Source organism: Marmota marmota, unplaced genomic scaffold (genome assembly GCF_001458135.2).
Source record: "Marmota marmota marmota unplaced genomic scaffold, marMar, whole genome shotgun sequence".
Classification (NCBI taxonomy): domain Eukaryota; kingdom Metazoa; phylum Chordata; class Mammalia; order Rodentia; family Sciuridae; genus Marmota; species Marmota marmota.
In genome coordinates this window covers 2217389-2237197 of record NW_025999928.1, presented here as the reverse complement: position 1 = coordinate 2237197, position 19809 = coordinate 2217389, and the positions used below count along the sequence as shown (strand labels likewise).

Sequence of the window (19809 nt, the reverse complement as noted above, 5' to 3'; positions counted from 1 at the left end):
TGACACTAGTTATCTCACTACTGGTCTGCGGTCATATTGGTACATTATATATTTCAAAAAGCACAAAGTGTCAAGTCATTGTTCAATTACTGGTTAAGATTTTTATTATTTTGCAAAATTGTACTAAATTCCTCAGGACTGATTTTCTCCTCAAACTTTATCTTTGATGCTCCTGTTCTTTGTTTAGAAGTTATAGGTCTATCCGAAAATGAAAAGATTTTCTTTCCTACTACTGACCTGATCTGATTGTTCTACTCTGGGAATGAAAATAGTGGCTGCCTTTAGGTTTGAGAAATGTAGAATATCTGCCTATTAGGTTGGCAGCTCTTAATTTTGAGCATTCATTCACTTATAAGTCACAAAGTAGGGAAAAGTAATATAAAAGGTTAGGAAGACATGGTCCTTATTTCAGAGAACTCAGAATCCCAAGGAGGAGGTAGTTGTACTTTCAGTAAATGAAATGATGCAACATAACAACACATCATGTGCCTGGAGAAAGACAGAGTGCCATTGGACACAGAGGGATGACTAGTCCTATCATGGACCTGGGGAATTATAGCAAGTGGGGAAGGGGGTTGGCAGCTAAGGAGTGGGCGGCATGGGGACAGATGAAGGAGGTTAGAGATTCCAGGCAGAGGGAACAAGATGAGCAGGGGGGTGGAGTTTGGTAGGTGAAGAGAATTGAGTGGAATTTGTTCACAAATGGACTTGAAAGCTGTGCCAGGGGGCTATATCCATAGGCCCATGGGGGACTATGGATGGGTCTTAAGCAAGTAGGTAATAGGATTAGATTTAGATTTAGAAAGAAAAATAATGAATTGTAAGGGTATAAAGCTCTGATTTCATTTCAACTTGCCTTCCAACTGCCTTCATTGGGGATGAGTTTATACCTGACCCCATCTCCTTCAAGGCCCTTAGCTGCCCCTGGCCAGCAAGCCCACTTAGTTGTTTTCAGAGGAGATTGGGCACATTCAGGATGGTATGGCCATAGACCACTTAGTTGTTTTCAGAAACAGGACTCACCCTTTCACTGGGAAGTTAATTGGAATTGTTCAGTTTCTTTTAGGGCTTAGAAGGGAAAGGGCCAAGCACAACTATATGGATAACCAAAGTTACTATTGATTCTACCCTAGGACATCATGTGCTTGAATTTAACAAGCATATAACACATTATGGACCTTTAAATTTCAACTAAGGATTCTAAGCCTAGAACCAGTATTTTCACAGATTAACAGTTCTCTTGAAGCTAGCAGTCTTAGATAAATGGACAAATAATTTTTTTTCTCACCAAAATTGCAAACAAATTCCCAGTTAATAAATTTTGCTGGTTCGTTGCTTCCTAAGCAGAGTTGGTTAGGGAAGTCGAGAGAACTGAATGGAGACCCAGCTAATCCTTAGTCAAACATGGGCAAATAGTGCATGTCCTTGGAATTCACTTCTTAATCTATGAAAAGTCAGCTTTTCATCTCTGTGACTGAAATACTCAACAAGAACAACTTAGAGGAGAAAACATTTATTCTGGCTCATGGTTTTAGAGGTTCAATACATGGTGGACTAACTCCATTGCTCTGGGCCCAAGGTGAGGCAGGACATCATGGCAAAAAAGCATGATGGAGGAAAGCTGCTCACCTCTTGTGGCCAGGAAGCAGAGAAACAGAGGAGAGGGTCTTCAGGGAGAATGAACCCTTCCAGGGCATGACCCAATGACCCACTTTCTCCAACCATGCCCCACTTACCTATTGTTACCACCCAGTTCATTCGAACTAGGATGGACTTATTTGGTTACAGCTCTCATGACCCAATAATTTCACCTCTGAATATTCCTGCATTAACACAGAAGATTTTGGAGGATCCAAACCATAACATTCTGCCTCTGCCTGCCCCCAAATCATGTCCATATATAATGCAAAATGCATTAGTCCATCTGTAAGAGTCCCATAGTCTTAACATTTTTAGCATTGTCCAAAAGTCCATGTCCAAAGTTTCATCTGAGACTTAAGGCAAACTCTTGGCTGTGAGCTCCTATAAAAATCAAAAGAAAGTTACCTGTATATACAGTGGCATAAAGTACACATTCCCGTTCCAAAGGGAGGAATTGGAGCGCAGATAGAAGGAATGGGACCAAAATAGAACAAAACCCAGCCAGGAAAATCGGTCCCATAACTCTGCATATAGTATCTAGGACACATGGTGGTGAGATGTGCTTTCAAAGGACTTGGGCAGTTCTGCCCCTTTGGCCTTGCTGGTTGTATCCTGGCTTTCTCTGTAGCCAGCAATTTTTTTTTTCAGCAGACAGTCCACATTACTGTCATCTTTTCATTCCTTGGGTCTCACATCACCCTCTCAGCCTACAGAAATTCCAACCCTGCTGCACTTTGCTTGGCTTCCCAAACCTTCCTTTGAAATCTCAGTGGAAGCCTCCGTGACCCTTAACTCATCCTGCATTCCTGCAGAAACAGCACCACATGGATGACACCAAGATCTGCTGCCAGCTCATTTAATACCTGGGCCCCTGAGATCCTGGTTGCAGTGGCTGCTGAGTGCCTGGGTAACAGAGTATAGTGAAACAACGTCCTAGCCTTCCCCCTGTGCAAGCATGGTGTCCCTAGGATTTTTTTTTTTTTCTCAAAGGAATTTCCCCTGTGGTCTTGTTTTCTACTATCTCTGTGCAAAGTAATTAGCATATCTTTAGTAGTCATAATCTCTTCAACAACCACACTTTCCTTGGCTGCAGTTTTATGTGCACTTTTCTGGTCAGACTCTAGGTTTTAGCAATTTTTCATCCCTACTTTTTACTCCTGATTCTCACAGTAAGCCTGGCTAAAATTTGCCAGAAAAATCCATGCCATTTACTGAATGCTGTGCTGCCATGAAATTTCCTCCACCATATTAATTAGTTCATCTTATTTATTTATTTAGGTGCTACCAGGTCCTTGTGCATGTGAGGCAAACACTCTACCAACTGAGATATATCCCCAACTCCAGTTCATCATTAAATTCAGTCTCACACAAAGTCTCAGGACACAGGCAAAATTCTTTGCTGGAATTTAGCATGAAAAGCTTTGTTATGGTTTGGATATGATGTATCTCACCCAAGCTCCTGTGTTAATATAGGAATATTCAGGGTAAAATGATTAAATCACAAGAGTTGTAACCTAATCAGTTGAATGGACTGACTGGGTGGTAACCCTAGGTAGGTGGGGCCTGGCTACAGGAGGTGAGGTGAGTCACTGGGGGCACTCCCTGGAAGGATGGTTCTTCCCTGTGGCTATTTACCTCCTTCTCCTTCTCTGCTTCCTGGCTGCCATAAAGTGAGCAGCTTTCCTCCACCAGTTATGATGTTCTATCTCAACTTGGGCCCAGAGTAATGGACTTGGCTTTCTATGGACTGACGTCTCTGAAATAACGAGGTCCGAATAAACATTTCCTTCTCTAAGTTGTTCTTGTCAGGTATTTTGGTCACAGTGATGCAAAGTTGACCTACACAGGCTGTTAGTCCAATTCCCAATAGAGTCCTCACTTCCTTCTGAAATCTCATAAGCAGTCTTTAGTGTCAGCATTTTGGTCTTCTGAACTCCCACAAAAATTGCCCATTAAGCTTTGCTTACCACATTTTAGAGCTTCTCCAGGTTGCATATCCAAACTTTTCCAAACTTCTGCCAACCAACTCCAAAGGTTTTTGAACCATATGGTCAGGTTAGTCATAGTAATGACCCACTTCTGGTACAGTTTCTGTGTTAGTCAAATTTTGCTGTGACCAAAATACCCAAAAAGAACAATTTAGAGGAGGAAAGTTTACTTTGGCTTACAGTTTCAGCGGTTTTGTCCATGGTGGGATGACTCCTTTGCTTTGGGCCCAAGATGAGGCAGGACATCATGACAAAGGGTATGGTGGAGGAAAGCTGCTCAACTCATGGCAGCTGGGGAGCAGAGACAGGAGGGAAGGGGTTCAGTTAAGATGCACCCTCCCAGGGCATGCTCCCAGTGACCTGTCTCCTCCAGTCATGCCCCACTTACTACAGTTAGCTCCTATTAGTCCATTCAAACTAGGAGGGACCCATTAGGTTATAGTTCTTGTCATCTAATTATTTCATCTCTGCATATCCCTGCATTAACACAGGAGCGTTGGGGGAACACCTTATATTCAAACCACATAGTCTATAAAGTAATAGTTTTGAATAGAAAGTTTCTGAAATCCTTCAGGTCTGTCATTTAGTGATTTAGCCCAACTTTTCCTGTTAAACTATATATGAGATTTCTCTGAGTTTTGTTTCTTGTATAAATGGAAGATATTTTTGGCAATGTTAAGTATGAGCTTCATTTTTTTAGTGAATGAGATCCAGTTATTCTTTTCAATTTCAGCATTATTTGTGGCACAATTGATACTTCCTACTTACTACTTCCAACAGAATGTTGTACATCTGATAGATATTTTGAAATTAAGTATAATTCAAGAGACTGGAGGGACTTATGCTTAAAGGTGGGGGATTGAGTGTATATATTAATTCCACTGACTTCCAATATCTCACTGAAATGAGACTGGTGAGATTGTTTTAAAATTCTATTTTGTTTTGAAATAACAGATTTAAAGGTGGTTGTTCCCCCACCCCCCCTCCACGCTTTCATATCCTTCATCTGGTTACTCTCATGGTAACATCTTGCATATTTAATATACAGTATCAAAACCAGGAAAATGACATTGGTACAATCCACAGAACTTTGTCCCTGGTGAGTAGAACTGTCTCTACTTCCTGGCTGTCATGTTCTGAGCTGCTTTTCTTTTTTTGTTTTAATATTTATGTTTTAGTTGTAATTGGACACAATACCTTTATTTTATTTATTTATTTTTCTGTGGTGCTGAAGATTGAACCCAGGGCCTCATACGTGCTAGGCCAGTGCTCTACCGCTGAGCCACAACCCCAGTCCTTATCTGCTTTTCTTGACCACACCCTTCCACCATGATGTTCTGCCTCATCTTGGGCCCAGAGCTGTGGAGTTGGCCAACCATGAATGGAACCTATGAAACTATGAGCCCAAGTAAACTTTTCCTCCTTTAAATTGTTCTTGTCAGGTCCTTTGGTCACAGTAATGCAAAAGCTGATGAAAGCAGAGGGAGAGTGAGTATAATGAAAACCAGGCCCTTATTTTGTCTTACCCACCTCTGGGGACAGTGCAGTGGGTAAGGCTTCCTTGTGTCAGCCTCCTAATAGTATCCCACAGGAAATCTGCCTTCTTTCTCCCTTCTCTTCTCCTTCCTGTACCCCCCTGGAGCTTTGCCACCCCTTAGCCGGAGTGAGGAAACCCAAGGTCCTACTATTATTTTAGATCTTTAGGATCTTCTGCTTCTGTCTTTGATGTTGCTGAGTTTGGAGTAGAAGGAGAAAGATCTGACTTTGTGAGTGGGGTAGCCTAAGGAGAAGGCAGGGATTTTATCTCATGTGTATCTTCTGCTCCTATATATCTCATAAGCAGAGGCACTGATGGCTTTTATTCAGGTCTATATTTTCAAGGATATTTGTATAGAAAACTGCCTTGGGGATGTAGGCTTATTGTCTTCTTCTCAAGCAAAGGGCATACGTTTTTGTTCACGTGTACAATGACAGTCTCTGGGGCAAAGTTAGGCAGTCCTGCTTACTGCCCATTATAAAAGATTGGGGTTTCCAAAGCTTGGGACTTGAGGAATCCTTTGGAGACAATTAGACTTGATGATGGGTGTGTAAAGGAGATAAAGAGACATCAAGATCAATCTTTTTGACTTGAAAGTTTATTAATTGCTGTGAGAAATCTGAGGTAAGAGTTTGTGGAAATGTAAAAAGGTAAAACTAAAAACAAGAAGTGGTGTGTGCTGATGTATATCACTAACTGGGAGAGGAAGATCCAAGAATGTTAAGCACTAGTTTTGTTTACCTTCCCAAGCAGATCCTGGCTTCCTTTAAGATGCTTCAAAGCCCATGCCCATGGCCTCTGGTCATTTGGTAGAAGCCCAGCTCCTTGCTAGCACTGGGACAGGTAGGAAGGGCTGTTGTCTTTTTTATAGTGTGTGCTATGTGCCAACTCTGTTAGGAACTATGCTCAGTGCCATAGAGATGGCAGCAAATAAGATGTGGTCCCTACCCTGAAGAGATGAGTCTAATGGGATGAATAAACAATCCCAGTAGAATTAAACAAGTGTATTTTAGAGGCATGATCCAGGAGCTCTGGGGACATCTGATTCTGCCTTGAGGAACTGGACAACACTTCACAGAGAGGTGATGTTTGAACCACATCTAATTTTTGTGTGTATGTCTATGTGCACACCATATGTAAAGCAGTTTAGAGTTACAAAGCATTTCCAAATATATCACTTCTTTAAATTGTAATAACAACCCTCCAAGTGATGTAATATCCTCCCTGTTTTACAACGGAGGAAAGTGAGTCTTTGGCAGATCTGAATGGTGTGTGCGGGTGATAGTCATTGTATTTACCAGAACCACAACTCCAGCCTACACTGTTGAATAGCAAGTTGAGAACTATCTAAATGGCAGAGGTGCTACAATTTAGATATCCCTCAAAAGAGTCTAGGGGAAGCAAAAATCTGTACTAAAATCGATTGGATCTCCATCTATGCAAGAAGAAAAATAAACTAAAATTTTTTAGTAAATAGGAAGAGTGTGGTGAACAAAGCTCTAAAGATGTTCCAAAGATTCCTGTCCCTGATCATTCCTTAAAATACTAACCTAGGTACTGCTCTGAGGGAACTTTGCAGATTGATTCAAGGTTACTAATCAAATTTCCTTAAAATAGATTATCCTGGATTATCTTTCATGGGGCCAGTGTAATCACTAAACCCTTAAAATGCAGAAGCCTGAGAAAGATGACACAGAGAGCAAAATTCTGAAGATGAAGGAGGTAGGCCAGGAGCCACAGGATGCAGGTATCTGTAAGAAACTGACAGTAGATGCTGGGGGCTGTGGATCAGTGGTAGAGCCCTTGCCTACCCAAGATGAGGAAGAACATCATGGTCACAGGACAGGGAAGAAGAAAGTTGCTCACCTCCTGGGGGCCAGGAAGCAGAGAGAGGGAGCAAGGAAGGGACTGCAGGCTAGATGAACCCTTCCAGGGCATGCCCCCAGTGACCCACCTCCTCTAGCCGTGCCGCTCATGCCTACAGTTACTGCACTGTCAGTCCATTCTTGTTCAAAGCCCCAAGTTCCACCGCACTCTGTCCTCTGCAACACACACACACACACACACACACACACACGCATACACTGGAAGTGACCTGGGTTACCAGCTGCCAGCAAGAGAAGGGGGACTTTGGTCCTACGTGGAAGCTGAATTCTGCCAGCAACTTGAATGAACTTGCAAGTGGGTTCAACTTCAGAGCCTCCAGAAAGGGGTTCAGCCATGCCACCTTGATTTTGTCCCTGTGAGATTACACAGAGAACCAACTAACCCACACTGTGCCCAGATACCCAACTTGAAAATACTTCAGAATAATAAACTAGGGTTGTTTTCACCTACTAAATTTGTAGTCATTTTTAGGGCTGCAACAGAAAACTAATACAGAGTAGGAACATGGTGAAAAAGAGGAGAGAAAATGATCAAATGGCAGCCTCCAAGGCTACCGTGAGATGAGTGCCACACATAACTGGTGAAACTGTGACACGACTGCTTTAATAGAAAGAACCACCTCTCACGGTGCTTGAGTTAAACTTTCTCATGCTTGGCTTCAGCCTCAAGGTGATGCTTTTTGCTTTTTTGGCAAGCATGTAGAACGTTTATTTAATTCCCTTCCAAGTTATGAGAGTATGAAAATAGGGAAAATATACTTTGTTCATTAAGTTGTTTAGAATGAGTTGAATTTTAAGGCTTTCTAGGTAGTTAAAACTCAGTGTGGAATAATAGTTTCATAACAGATGAGCTCATTGGGCAGCCCAATGCTGTCCTTTATGACAACCAGGTGGTCTGGGGAGTTGTCTGACAGAGTTGGGCCCCAATAACTCAGCAAGTATTGGTGTCCAGGTTTGCATGGAGCTATTTGCCATATATGAATGTTCTTAGAAAAGAACTACATAACTTCATAGCACTCAGAGTTGTATATTCTTCCTTCCCTTAATTTTTTAATCCATTACAATGTGCCATTTTCTTGGAGTGGTTTTGTCCATCTTCACTTTTTAATGCTCGTGTGTTAGTCAGCTTTGCATTGCTCTGACCAAAATAATTGACAAGAACAACTTAGAGGAGGGAGAATTTATTTGGGCTCATGGTTTCAGAAGTCTCAGTCCACTAACAGCCAAATCCCTTGATCTAGGCCCAAGATGAGGAAGAACATCATGGTCACAGCGCAGGGCAGAAGAAAGTTGCTCCCATTAAGGTGGCTAGAAAACACAGAGAAGGAGCTGGGAAGGGGCTGCAGGCAAAATGAACCCTTCCAGGGCATGCCCCCGGTAACCCATCTCCTCTGGCCAAGCCCCACATGCCTACAGTTACTACCCAGTCAGTCCATTCAAATTAGGACTGACTAGGTTATAGTTCTAACAATCTAATCACTTTACCTCTGAACATTCCTCCATTGACTCAAGAGCTTTGAAGGGACTCCTCATATGTAAACCCTAATGGCTGGGAATGTGGGATTTTCAGCCTCTTTTCTCCAAATGTGGTCTTACTTGTGCCTCTAATGGATATGGGATTACTGGTGAACAAAGCTTGAGCCTATGGACCCTGTAGGAAAGATGAGGCAGAGGTGTTTCCATGGGCCCAGGGAGGGGTCCTGTGGCAGACGGCTGGGCTTGAGAAGATTTTCCAGTGTTCTACTTGAGTGTGGCCCAGGGGGTGGACCAGATTTCCTAAAGGGCAATGGGATGTATTCTGGTGGCACAAACTAAGGGCACTAGAAGGACTGAAAGGAGCTGTGCCATGTAGAGGATCACATAGGATACGCTGAAGGATTCAGATGCACACCTTCTGAAATATCAACCCCAGAGGGCACCAACAGCTTCCACTGTCAATAGGAAATCTTACAGCCAGGGCCAAATCTTGTCTCTCACTCTTAGGCCAAGAAGTAGAGGCATTCATCAGGATGAAGACTACGTTGCAACCCAATGGAGGAAAGAAACACTATTCAATCCCATCTCCTATCTCCTCACTCCAACATGCAAGAGGAGCATGATCCCAAAAAGGAGGACTCTGAGGTGGACTGTGACCCCTCCATTCAGGGTGTCTGTCTTTCAAGCTAGAGCTGGAGGAGGGAGATGAAGCTTAGGTTGGATTTGAGGTTAAATCTATAGTATGAGCACAAAATGTCATCAAAGGAAGGAAAGGGGCAATTTGGTGTAGCAGTATTGGAAAAAAAAACTGCACCAAAAGAAAACTGCTTCATCCCTATTCTCCATAAAGTTAAGAGATGCTCTAATGATAGGTATATCAGAAAGATTGTACTGGTCTCAGTGGGCCCTGTAGGTTCAGGGTGAAAGTGTGAGGGTTGATGGATTCAGACCCAGTATAATAAAATGACTAGAGGTGGAATAAAATGACCAAGGAAGGGCGAGTCCCGTGTCTCTGGAAGGATAAAGGCAGTGTTGGGAAGCTGGAGCAGACAGGCATTCCTTACCATGAGTTCAAACCTGGGGCTCCTCTTCTGGGTTCTTTGGGAGAAGTGAGGGGAGAAGGCAGCTGGTGGTTCTCTACAGGGGTGCTTCTTCTTGATGGACCACCAGTCCATGGAGGGTGGACATCCTGAATTGGATCTCCAGTTGCCTTTACACAGAATCTGGGGAACTTCTTCTGTTGATTCACCACTTCCTTCTGGCTATGCCTGATAATGCTCAGAAAAAGTTAACCAAGCTGGCATATTGGGTCTGACCAAGGACTCTGGAGGGACATTCAGGAGTGACTGCTGCCCAGAGGATATACACCTTCAACCCTTGGGTTTATACTCTGGTAAGAAGGCCAACCACTACTCCTCATATTTGGTTCTTGTCATCTCTCCTATGGATCCAGGTTGGACACAGATATCCTAAGGAGGAAAGGGCCTGGGTGTGGAGTCATTGCCAGGGACAGCCAGCAGGTGACTGTGAGACTTAGTCATGGAAGTCCATGCCCTGCTTACTATTAATTTGAGTTTATGGGGAGCCTACTGATCTTGGCTAAGGCATTGCAGTATAATCAAGGGGCTCTAAACTGTGAACCTCAAAGACATAGGTCAGTTCCCAGTCCTCCTTAGTTCACTTTATATTGATAGAACAAAATTCCCAAGACTGGGTTCTTAGTAAAGATGTCTATTTGGCTCAAAATTCTGGTAGCTGGAAGGACCAAACAGTATGGTGCAGGTATCAGTCTCCTGGTAAGAGCTCCTGATTATATACCACAACACGGTGGAGAAGTGGAAAGGGAAATGGCACAGAAGGGGCATGTGTATGAGCAAGGAAACTGGAGGCTAGGGAGGGATCAGGCTTGCTGTTTTTAAAACAACCCACTCTAATGGGAAAAGATCCACTCCTGCCAGACCTGACCCACTCCTGAGAAACAGCATTGTCCATTCATGAGGGTGGAACCTCTAGGACCTTCCACCAAGCCCTACTACTGCATTGGAGACCAATGCTCCAGCACATGAACATTGTGAGACAAACGACATCCAAACCAGGCCCCGTCCCTGGGCTCCCATTGTGTCTTGGCTCCACAAGACATCTCACATATCTCTCAGCAAACTGCTCTGCACATATTAAGTGATAGCAGAGGGAAAGCCCTTGGTAAGGCCCTAAGGTGGAGGAGTCCTACTACCTCATCTTTACAGAGCCTAGAGAGGTCACCTACATGAGTCTTTCTTGAGCAGAACATGCAGTCCATCCAGATGAGAAAGCACTTAGAATAGGGCAGCTTCCTAAAATTCTGCCTGATCAGGCATGCCCCTGATCTACCTGTGTAAGAGAGAGAAAATGGGGGTCTTGTGCTGAGTTTGGAACGGCTGCACCATGTAGGAGCCATGTGTGTGTTTTGTTTAAGTTCAACAAGTCTATGGGTCCTGCGGAGCATCAGTCATGCCTTCAGAACAGCTTGTCAGCATGTCTCGTGTCACAAAGCGATTCTTCAAAGTGGTAAACACACACACAATCCATATTGTGTTTTAAAAAGACAATGGTTCAAAGGCTTTGTGGACTATTTTTAACCTGGAAATCTGGAAGAAAAATGATGTCACATGCTGGGAAAATTGTCCAGATATTCCAGTCCACCACAGTGGAAAAATTCTTTTTATTTGTTTCTGAGTTGAGATCTTTTTTTTTAAAGTGAGTTTTAAATTCCTTATTCCAAAAATCTTTGCAGCTCAAACTGTGTCCAGAGCAGCTTTGTCTCCTGTGGTTTGTCAAAAAGATATGAAAGGTCCTACCAACCAGAAGCTTGGATCACTGTGGATGAGCAATTGGTAGGGGAAAGGGGTCCTTCTGATAGCAAATTGGGCTTTGTGTTACAGAAGAGCAGAAAGCTGGTCATGTTAAAGTTGTGAAAAGAAAAAATGGAATCATATTAGAATTATCTCCCTCTGCTGTGGATAGTGAATGAATTACTAAACTTCTCTATGGTCTATCATCTCATCAATAAAATAAATCAGTTGCTAATGATACTTGAAGTAGAACTGAAATTAGTGCCAGTTCTTCTCATGTGATACCTACCTCAACAGATCATGGGTGTTGATCAGATAATGAATGAAAACAACTATTAGTGCATTATATATATATTAGGTATTAAACAAATATTAATCCTTTCCTTTTTTTGGCTTTGCGTTTTTCCATGACCATATCTTATTTTTCCCTAATTTTTATTAGTGAACAAATGTGACAAAGATTCCCCAAACTAATTCTGACCTGCTGCCTTTAAATGAAAAAAAGCACAGAGCAAAAATCAGTTCATAGGAATATGTGGTGAAGAAAGAAAAGAGTATAGCTGTGATTTTTTTTCCTATTACCATTGGAAGGGAATCTCATCTCTTTTCAGAAAATAGGGACACTACATGTGGATGAGTGAGAGGCTGACGTAGTCAATGCACTTGCTGGAGGCTCTGGGAATTTGGTTTTTCCATTTGGGGTTGTAAATAGTCTGGTGGAGTTATGTCAAACATTTTTTGCCTGATATTCCCAGAAAAATCCAGGTCTGTGTTTGGAATTTAGATTTCTGATAGAGTATCTTAGTCTGTCTGTGCTGCTATACAAAATACCACAGACTGATAATTAACAATAGAAATTTATTTTTAATTGTTCTGGATCCTGAGAAGTCCAAGATCATGGTGCCAGCCAGACTGGTGTCTGGTGAGGGCTGCTCTTTGCTTCCAAAGGTGAGACCTGTTGCTGAATTCTCAGGAAGGGAGAATACTGTGTCCTGTCATGGAGGGAGAAACAGATAAGGAGGAGGTCTCCCTAAAACCATGTGGTTAGGGTGCTAATATCATTCATAAAGTCATAGCCCTATAACTTAATTGGCTTCCAAGATCACAAATATTAAAGATTGTTGCACTGGGGAGTCAGTTTCAACGTGATATCTGGAGGGGCACCATCATTTAAACCACAGCAAAGGGCTACCTGGGAAATTCTGAGGAGTCTGTTGACCTCTTGGTGAGAATTGCGTTCTTTAATATCTTATTTAACTTTTGCTCCTTTGTCTTTTTTTTTCTGCAGGGAGGTGGAGACAGTTAATTATCATTTTAAGGGAAAATTGTGCTTTCCTCTGAAACCCAGGGCAGGGAGAAGGGAGAGGCAAGATGTTATTCTCAGAGTGGGAAACAGAAAGCCATATCCTTCAGGTTCATTCAAATGGAGTATTGGGTCATCTTTGGGTAGAGGTAGAGGGGTAGAGGTAAGTTCCATATTATGCAAAATCTGGAGACGTACTCAGCTTTTTTTTTCCTGTTCTGCTCACTGCTCGAGCAGCATCTATAGCCCAGTAACTTTTTTTTTAATGAAAGAAAGAGTCTCAAAAATGGCCAATCCATGATCACGGTACCCAGGGACAGTTGGTTCAATCTAAGTGCTCTCTGGGTATGTGATAATAAGCTGTCTCCACCTCCCCATTAGAAACAAAAGAGTGTCCTCATCTTAAAAGGATACTCGTCTACTCTTGGAATTTATATTCAATCTGCTTGCTTCATCTGCTAGTCAGGCTTCAGTCTTGGGTCTTTGGTTTAGGGAAGTGGGGACAGGCACTACTGAATGATGGCTAAGCAGGCTCTGGTGAGCTCTGGGAGAGCTGGGTAAAGGGAACTCAGAGGATGGCCTCTTACTTGAACTTGAGTGATAAGGGAAGTCTTTCTGGAGGAATCTATGTTTAATCTGGTGACATAGGAGAAGAATACTGGGCTCTGAAGCCTGAGAAGAGAATCTTAAGCAGCAGGAACAGTATGTGCAAAAAGCTGGAGAGGGACAGGCTCAGATGTTGGAGCAGCTCCAGATGCTCAATCTGACTCATGCAAAATGTGTGGATGAAGGAGATGCTTGGAGAGTTAAGCAGAGGCCTTTTCTCAGACCTGGCTGTACTTGCTGGGCTGATAACTCTCTTGTCTGCTCCTGTCCATTGAAGCTCCTGCTCAGGATGAAGTTGGGAATCTGGAAGCAGGTGACACATGCATAGATGGTGGGGGAGCTCTCTCCTCTCCTCAGTCCTTCTGCTGTAAGGGATGGAAGAAGGAGGTAAGCATTTGCATTTTTTTCAACTTAATAGCCTTCCTTCCCTTTTTCCTTATAGATAGAATCTGGTTTATTTGGGCAGTTGGTGTGATGCTAGTTGGCTCAAATAAAAAGCTCCATTTCCAATCTGCCTTGCAGTGAGTAGTGGCCAAATGTCCCAATTCTGGCCAAAGAGATGTAAGTAGAACTTACTGAGAAACTTCTGGAAAGTTTGCAAATGAGTGTAGATTCACTTGGCATGTGTTCTTTGCCCTCTGCCCACCTTTTGATAGGTCTGGGGTGGGGCCTAAGCATTTGCATTTTTCCCAAGTTCTCCACTGCTGCTGATGGTTTGAGGACCACACTTTGAGAACCACTGTTGTGAGGTCCATCAGAAGAGCAGTTGTCCTAAGGAATGAGTTGGAAAATGATGTGTGAATGGTTTGAGGTTCTTTCTAGTCTCCAGAGCAACCTAAGGATTTCTGGGAGGGAGGAGTGTGGCTTGAATCATTGGAATCGTGACTGGAAGCACAGAGGGAATTGGATGCCACCACTGATTGTCACCATTGGAATAAACAACGCATGTCTTGTTTTCTTCAGGAAGGACGGGGACGTGACCAGATAAGAGTGTCCTCTCTGATGGCATGTCCACATATAGTTCCCACACATTTCCTGCGTCTGCCCGCCTGACGCCTGTTCTACATCACTGTCCAGCCAGCCCCTGCCTGTTCTGAGTCTGTGGCCTGGACCATGCAAATGGTTCTCCATCCCAGGCATGTTTAATCCATCATAACTTGGTTGTTACGATACACAGTGTTTATTTTTCTTCATAAAAAGATGCAAGCTGTGAGCCTCCAAATGCTGGCAGCTCAAAATATTCCATTTGTTTGTGGAGAGACAGACTGGATGGCACAATTTCAAACTATGAAATGTAGCGTGGCATGCCTGGAGAGCAGGATCATAGCAGTATGTACCCTCATTGTAGGGAAGCTGAGGACTGCACACATGGTTAACTCCTCAAGCCCTGGAAGGAGGTCTGGTGGCCCTGTCCTGTCAGTCCGGGCTAAGTGGGAGCATAAACTCTGTCACTAGCCATTCCTTCTCTTCCAGGGCACAGGCAGGGCCACCTGTTGAGTCCCCACTAATTTGCTCTGGGTGAGAAAGGTTGTATCCTTTTAGTTACTGAAAGGAAATGGACTTTTATTTTTCTAATACAAATGTAATAAATGATCATTTAAAAAATTTCAGAAAAACATGAACTAGAGAACAAACAAACAAACAAACAAAAACCCCCACAAGAGCTATAGTTTCTCCTTGTTTGCTTCTGTCTGTCTGTCTATGATAGTTTTTCAACTGTGGGCATCTCTCCAAGTTAACATGTATAGATCTATATCCTTAAGTTTTTTTTCTTTTTAATTGACACAAAATGATTTTACATATTTTATGGGGTATGGTGTGGTAATTTAATGCACATATACAATGTGTAATGATAAAATCGGGGTATCTACAATGTCCATCTCCTTAAACACTTATATTTCTTTGTGTTAAAAGTTTGAACTCAGGCTGAAACTGTAGCTCAGTGGTAGAGCGCCTGCCTTGCACGTGTGAGGCACTGGGTTCAATCCTCAGCACCACATAAAAATAAATAAATAAATAAGAATATTGTGTCCATCTACAACCAAAAAAAAATTTAAAAAGTTTGAACTCCTTTCTTCTTCATCAAATTATAACCTTATTATAATATTATTTCACCCTATGACTAGATCAGCCCCTATTGAAGGACAGTTCCTCCCTTCCTTCCTCTCTCTTTCTCTTTCACTGTGCTACTTCAAATAACTTTAGGCATATGTCTTAACCTCTTCACTTTCTTATTTGCTTAGTGGACTTTTAGCAGTGAAACTGCCAGGGAAACAATTTGACCAACCTTCCCAAACTCCTATCCCCAAGTTCTGTTGCAAATGACACCCACCCCCATAATGTAAGACACAGTCTTTGGCCTCACAACCTATTATCACCCCAGTGTACAGATCTTCATCACTTTCTGGGCCCATTTTCTTTTAGATTTCTGAATGGTTAGCATAATCTTAACCTGGAAAAATTTTATCTCATAAAGGTTTTATTTTTTCTTATTAACATAATTGTAGTTATAGGAAGTATTTTATTTCACTGTTTCCTTACTTCAGTTTTTTATTATGAAAATGTCCAAACTTTGAAAAAAGTTGAATATAATGAATACCTACCCACATACCCTTCATTTAGATTCAATTTTTTTTCTTTTTCTTTTTTTTTTTTTTTGGTACTGAAGATGGAACCTAAGACTTCAACATTTGAGGAGGCAAGCTCTACCACTGAGCTACATCCCAGTTCCAGATTAAATTATTTATGTTTTCCTCTATAGGACTTAGCCATCCTGAGCTATACAAGTATGTATTTAAATTCTTCTAACAACCACAATACTATTATCACACTTAGGAAAAACTATTAATAATTTTGTAATATCTCTTAATGCCTAGTTTGTAGTCAGACTAATCCAGTAAATGCAATGCATGATTTCAGTTCAACAACTACTGAACAGTATTCAGAGACATTATTCTAAGGTTTCAATCTGCGTTTATGCATCAGAATCACCTGAAACTATACTTTAAATAGGTACTGGGGATTAATGTAAAACATTTTTAAGGAAATCAAGAAAGAAAAGTTATTCTGGAAGATCATACATAGGTCCCAGGCCTCTATGGAAGTAGAAGGTTGAGGTCTGGGATCAAGGAATGGAGTTTAATGGCAAAATGGCGCCAAAGCAGGAGTCATGTTTGTTTTTAAGGACTTACAGGTCAGGAAAGATGGATGAGGAGATACATTTGTCACAAGTGTTTGTGAGTAAGGTCCCTGGCCCTTTCTCTATGCCCACCATTTACTAGGGTCATGTGGATAGAAAACCAAGGGTCCCTTCCTGAGGCTAAGAAACTGTCCGTCCTTGCTGAGCCAAATCTGCTTCATCTCTGAAGGAGAAAAAAGGAAGCCTTTGTTGTCTGCAGGAGCCTAAGAAAGCAAAGGAAATTAGAAGTTTTCCTTCAAGTTAGAAAATTTGTCCAGCAATGAGATACAAAGGGGACTCTGGGACAAGGGCAGTGACAGAGCAAAATGAAGACAGGGTGGTAACTTCAGAGGTGGCATGGTGCTGCTGCTATAGTGAGCCCAGCACAAAGACAGCACATGGTAAGCTAACATTTCAAGAAGATGTGATTTCTGTATTTGGGGCTGGAGACAGTGGCCAAGATGGCTCTCAAGTCTCATAGGGCTCCCAACCCCCATAAGGGAACCATGGTACATTTCCCATCAGCAAGGACTGGGCAGGCTGATCTGCTCCCTGTGTCCTATAGCCAACATTTGCTTAGCTTAGTCCAGTTTCTGATGCCCTCTGGGGAAAACGATGGAGGTTTAAAGTCTGAAGTTACCCAAATGTCTCACTGTCAGGAGAGTTCACTTCATTTAGAACTTGGAACCAGCACAGTTTTCAACAGGACGCTTAATGAACTGGGGCCTGCAAAATAGGCCATAAACTTTTTGGCCTGCTTAACCGAGTATCACCTCTCTTGTACTGACTGCAATAATGTGTTTTATTTTCCCACTTTTTATTAGCTTCCAGCTAAAGGCCAAGCTACATGAGCCCCTGTGGCCTTCCTTATGGGAGCAGTGGAAATAGTGGCCTCACATTTGCTTTCTCAGCCCTGCAAATGTCTGCAATCCCATTCCAGTGGCAGAACAGAACCATGCAAAATGAGATCGCAACAGCAACAATGGTTCGCTGTCTTCCATCTAAGAAATGCAATTGTTTCTCCTTTTGTATTTGTGTTTATTTGAATTACGTAAGCAAGCAGGGTGTTCTTAATAAGACTAGTGATGCCAAACTAAGAGTCAACCCCCCAAATCACATAAAATTTATCGAAAAGTGGGGTACACACAACAGGGAGATTTCTGAGGTGTGCCTGAGACTTTATTTCCTAAGTGTGCCTCCCTTTTGGAATATCTTTGCATTAGATTGGAATCACCAGCAATTTGTTGATTGGAGGCTAAAATTTGGTGTTTGCAGCAGATAGGAAAGAAAGGTAAAGGTATGCACATTCAGCATCAGGGACTCAGGGGATCAGACTTGGTGTGGCTAATTCTGAAACTGTTGAACCCCTCAGTTCTCTCCAATCCTCTATTTTCTCTGACTTTGAACACTCCACTTCAGAACTGGGACTCCATCAGTACAAATAAGCTCTTCAAAACCAGAATATTGCAGTTTTTATTGCATTTATTGAGATGGTGAACACAAATTCCATACTCCCCCCCCTTAGAACTACATTACGAGTTTTATGTTTAACCATAATTAGAAGGAAAAACCATGAATAAGGGGCATCTGTAAAATATATCTACTCTAGCCAGACTATGGAAGAAAACTGTGGTTATTTCTCAAGTTTTTCCAAGAATTGCTTTATGGACAAATTCTGTTTTCCCATATTTGGAATGTACAAAAACTAAAGGATGGAAAACTGAAGTGCTTCAGTGCCATCTCTAGACTACCAGAAACTGTTAGCATGGAAGCCATCTATCCATCTACTCATCCATCCATCTGTCTATTTGGTTTTTCTTTCTACTTCTTTTAAGTGCCTACTACTTTAGCCATGTTTCCAGATTCCATAGACTAGATGATCTAAAGTCTGCCTGCATTCACATGCTGCTCACATCTTGTTCTGAACAACCCAACAGCATTCCTGAGCCACCTTTCCTCGGCCTCCTGCCTCTCTGTTGTCTTCTCCAGGGGTTGTGCTTTTCAAGTACAGACCCTCATCTGCTTCCCCTAATTACCTCAAGGCCAGTGCCAGAAACTAGGACTAACTCAATGCTCCAGGACCTGCTAAAATTATTCAAACTAGCAATCCTAAATCTGTTTACCCTGCTTCACCTGTTCCTTCCTACGGAAAAAGTAAATGATCTTGCCCACACTTCCCCTTCCTCCCTCTGCTTGCTGACAGAGGCTGATGCTTCCTGTGTGGCCCTTATAGTGTGGCATGCCCTCTCCTTTTGGCAATTATATCAAAATGTCTATTCCATAGCAATGTTCTCCCAATCTGTTGCCCTCACTATACCTGAATAATATTTAAATCTATTAGAGAACCTGTTATGTACTAGGCCCAGTGCTAGGCACTGAGATGTCAAAGAGAAGAAATGAAGTCCCTGCCCTCTGGACCTTTCTAGTTTGGATGAAGACACTGATAAGCAAACATGTTCACAACCTGGGTTTGCTGGGAAATACTCCTTTAGAGATTGTGCTGTAAACACCAAGGAAAGAGTACTGGAGAGGATGGCTTTAGGTTGGGCCTTGAAAGCTAAGAAGGGAAAAGAACCTAGCAGAGGCACTGAGCTGGAGGGGTGTGGTGGTGGTAAGAAGGGGCAGGTAGTTCAAGGTGACCAGATTGCAGGGAGGGGGAGGATAGATGAATATGGGAATGCCCAGAGTGGTGATGGGTGGAAGAAAACCTCAAATGCCATGCAGAAGATCTGATCATTAATCTCTGGGTGGTGAGGAGTTTCTGAAGGCTTCTAAGCTGAAGACATGATCATGTTTAGACTCTTGACTATTGTGGCAGTAAAGAGCCCTGTAAGAACATTCAGGATCTGGTGCCGAGATGTGAAGAGCCTGTGAAGTAGTTAGTGGAGGTGGAGAAGATCCAAGAATTTTGTAGAGACAACTATAATGACTAAATAGTGGGACTCCTGAGTGTCTCTGTACAGGTGACAAATATTGGTGATGCTGTTAAGTCAGAGAGGTATGAAGAGCCAAACTGAATGGAAAGGACAGGGGAAGAGAAAGGTGAAACTGTTTGCTTGTAGAACCTTCCAGGAAGACAAACATAGGAGTACTCTGTGGGCGTGGTAGGTATACTTCCTGCAAGTTCCTAGAAGGGAACAAGATGACCTGAGAGAAAGCTAAGGACAGGCACCTGGGGAGCCTCTGTGTGCTGGTGTGATGATGACACTCCTTTCTGATGTCCCCAGCCTCTTGGATTTCCTCTTAGTCTCCCTGGGCTCCTTTTCTCTGTTACTGCAGGATGCATTGTTGATGCATGTGTGCCTGTTTATGTGTGCGCTCTCGCTCTCTCTCTCTCTCTCTCTCTCTCTCCCCCCCCCCCCC

At 42.6% G+C, this 19809-nt stretch overlaps 1 protein-coding gene and 1 long non-coding RNA gene across 4 annotated transcripts in view; both read left to right on the top strand.

Annotated features, from left to right (window-relative positions):
• Positions 1-19809, top strand: part of Agtpbp1 (ATP/GTP binding carboxypeptidase 1) — a 280878-nt gene that overhangs the window by 209821 nt on the left and 51248 nt on the right. Inside the window, exons 28-29 of one of the 3 annotated variants that reach the window (XR_007346540.1) lie at positions 13546-13655; positions 14232-16334. The exons of the other annotated variants lie outside the window; for them this stretch is intronic. The gene's annotated coding sequence lies outside the window, so the exon portion shown is untranslated. Of the gene's footprint in view, positions 1-13545; positions 13656-14231; positions 16335-19809 lie in introns of those variants that run through there. 3 annotated transcript variants of the gene reach the window in all.
• LOC125615934 overlaps positions 18475-19809 on the top strand; it is a 9629-nt gene continuing 8294 nt past the window's right edge. Inside the window, exon 1 of the long non-coding RNA XR_007346542.1 lies at positions 18475-19809. This exon is cut by the window's right edge and continues 320 nt beyond it. This is a non-coding gene — a long non-coding RNA (uncharacterized LOC125615934).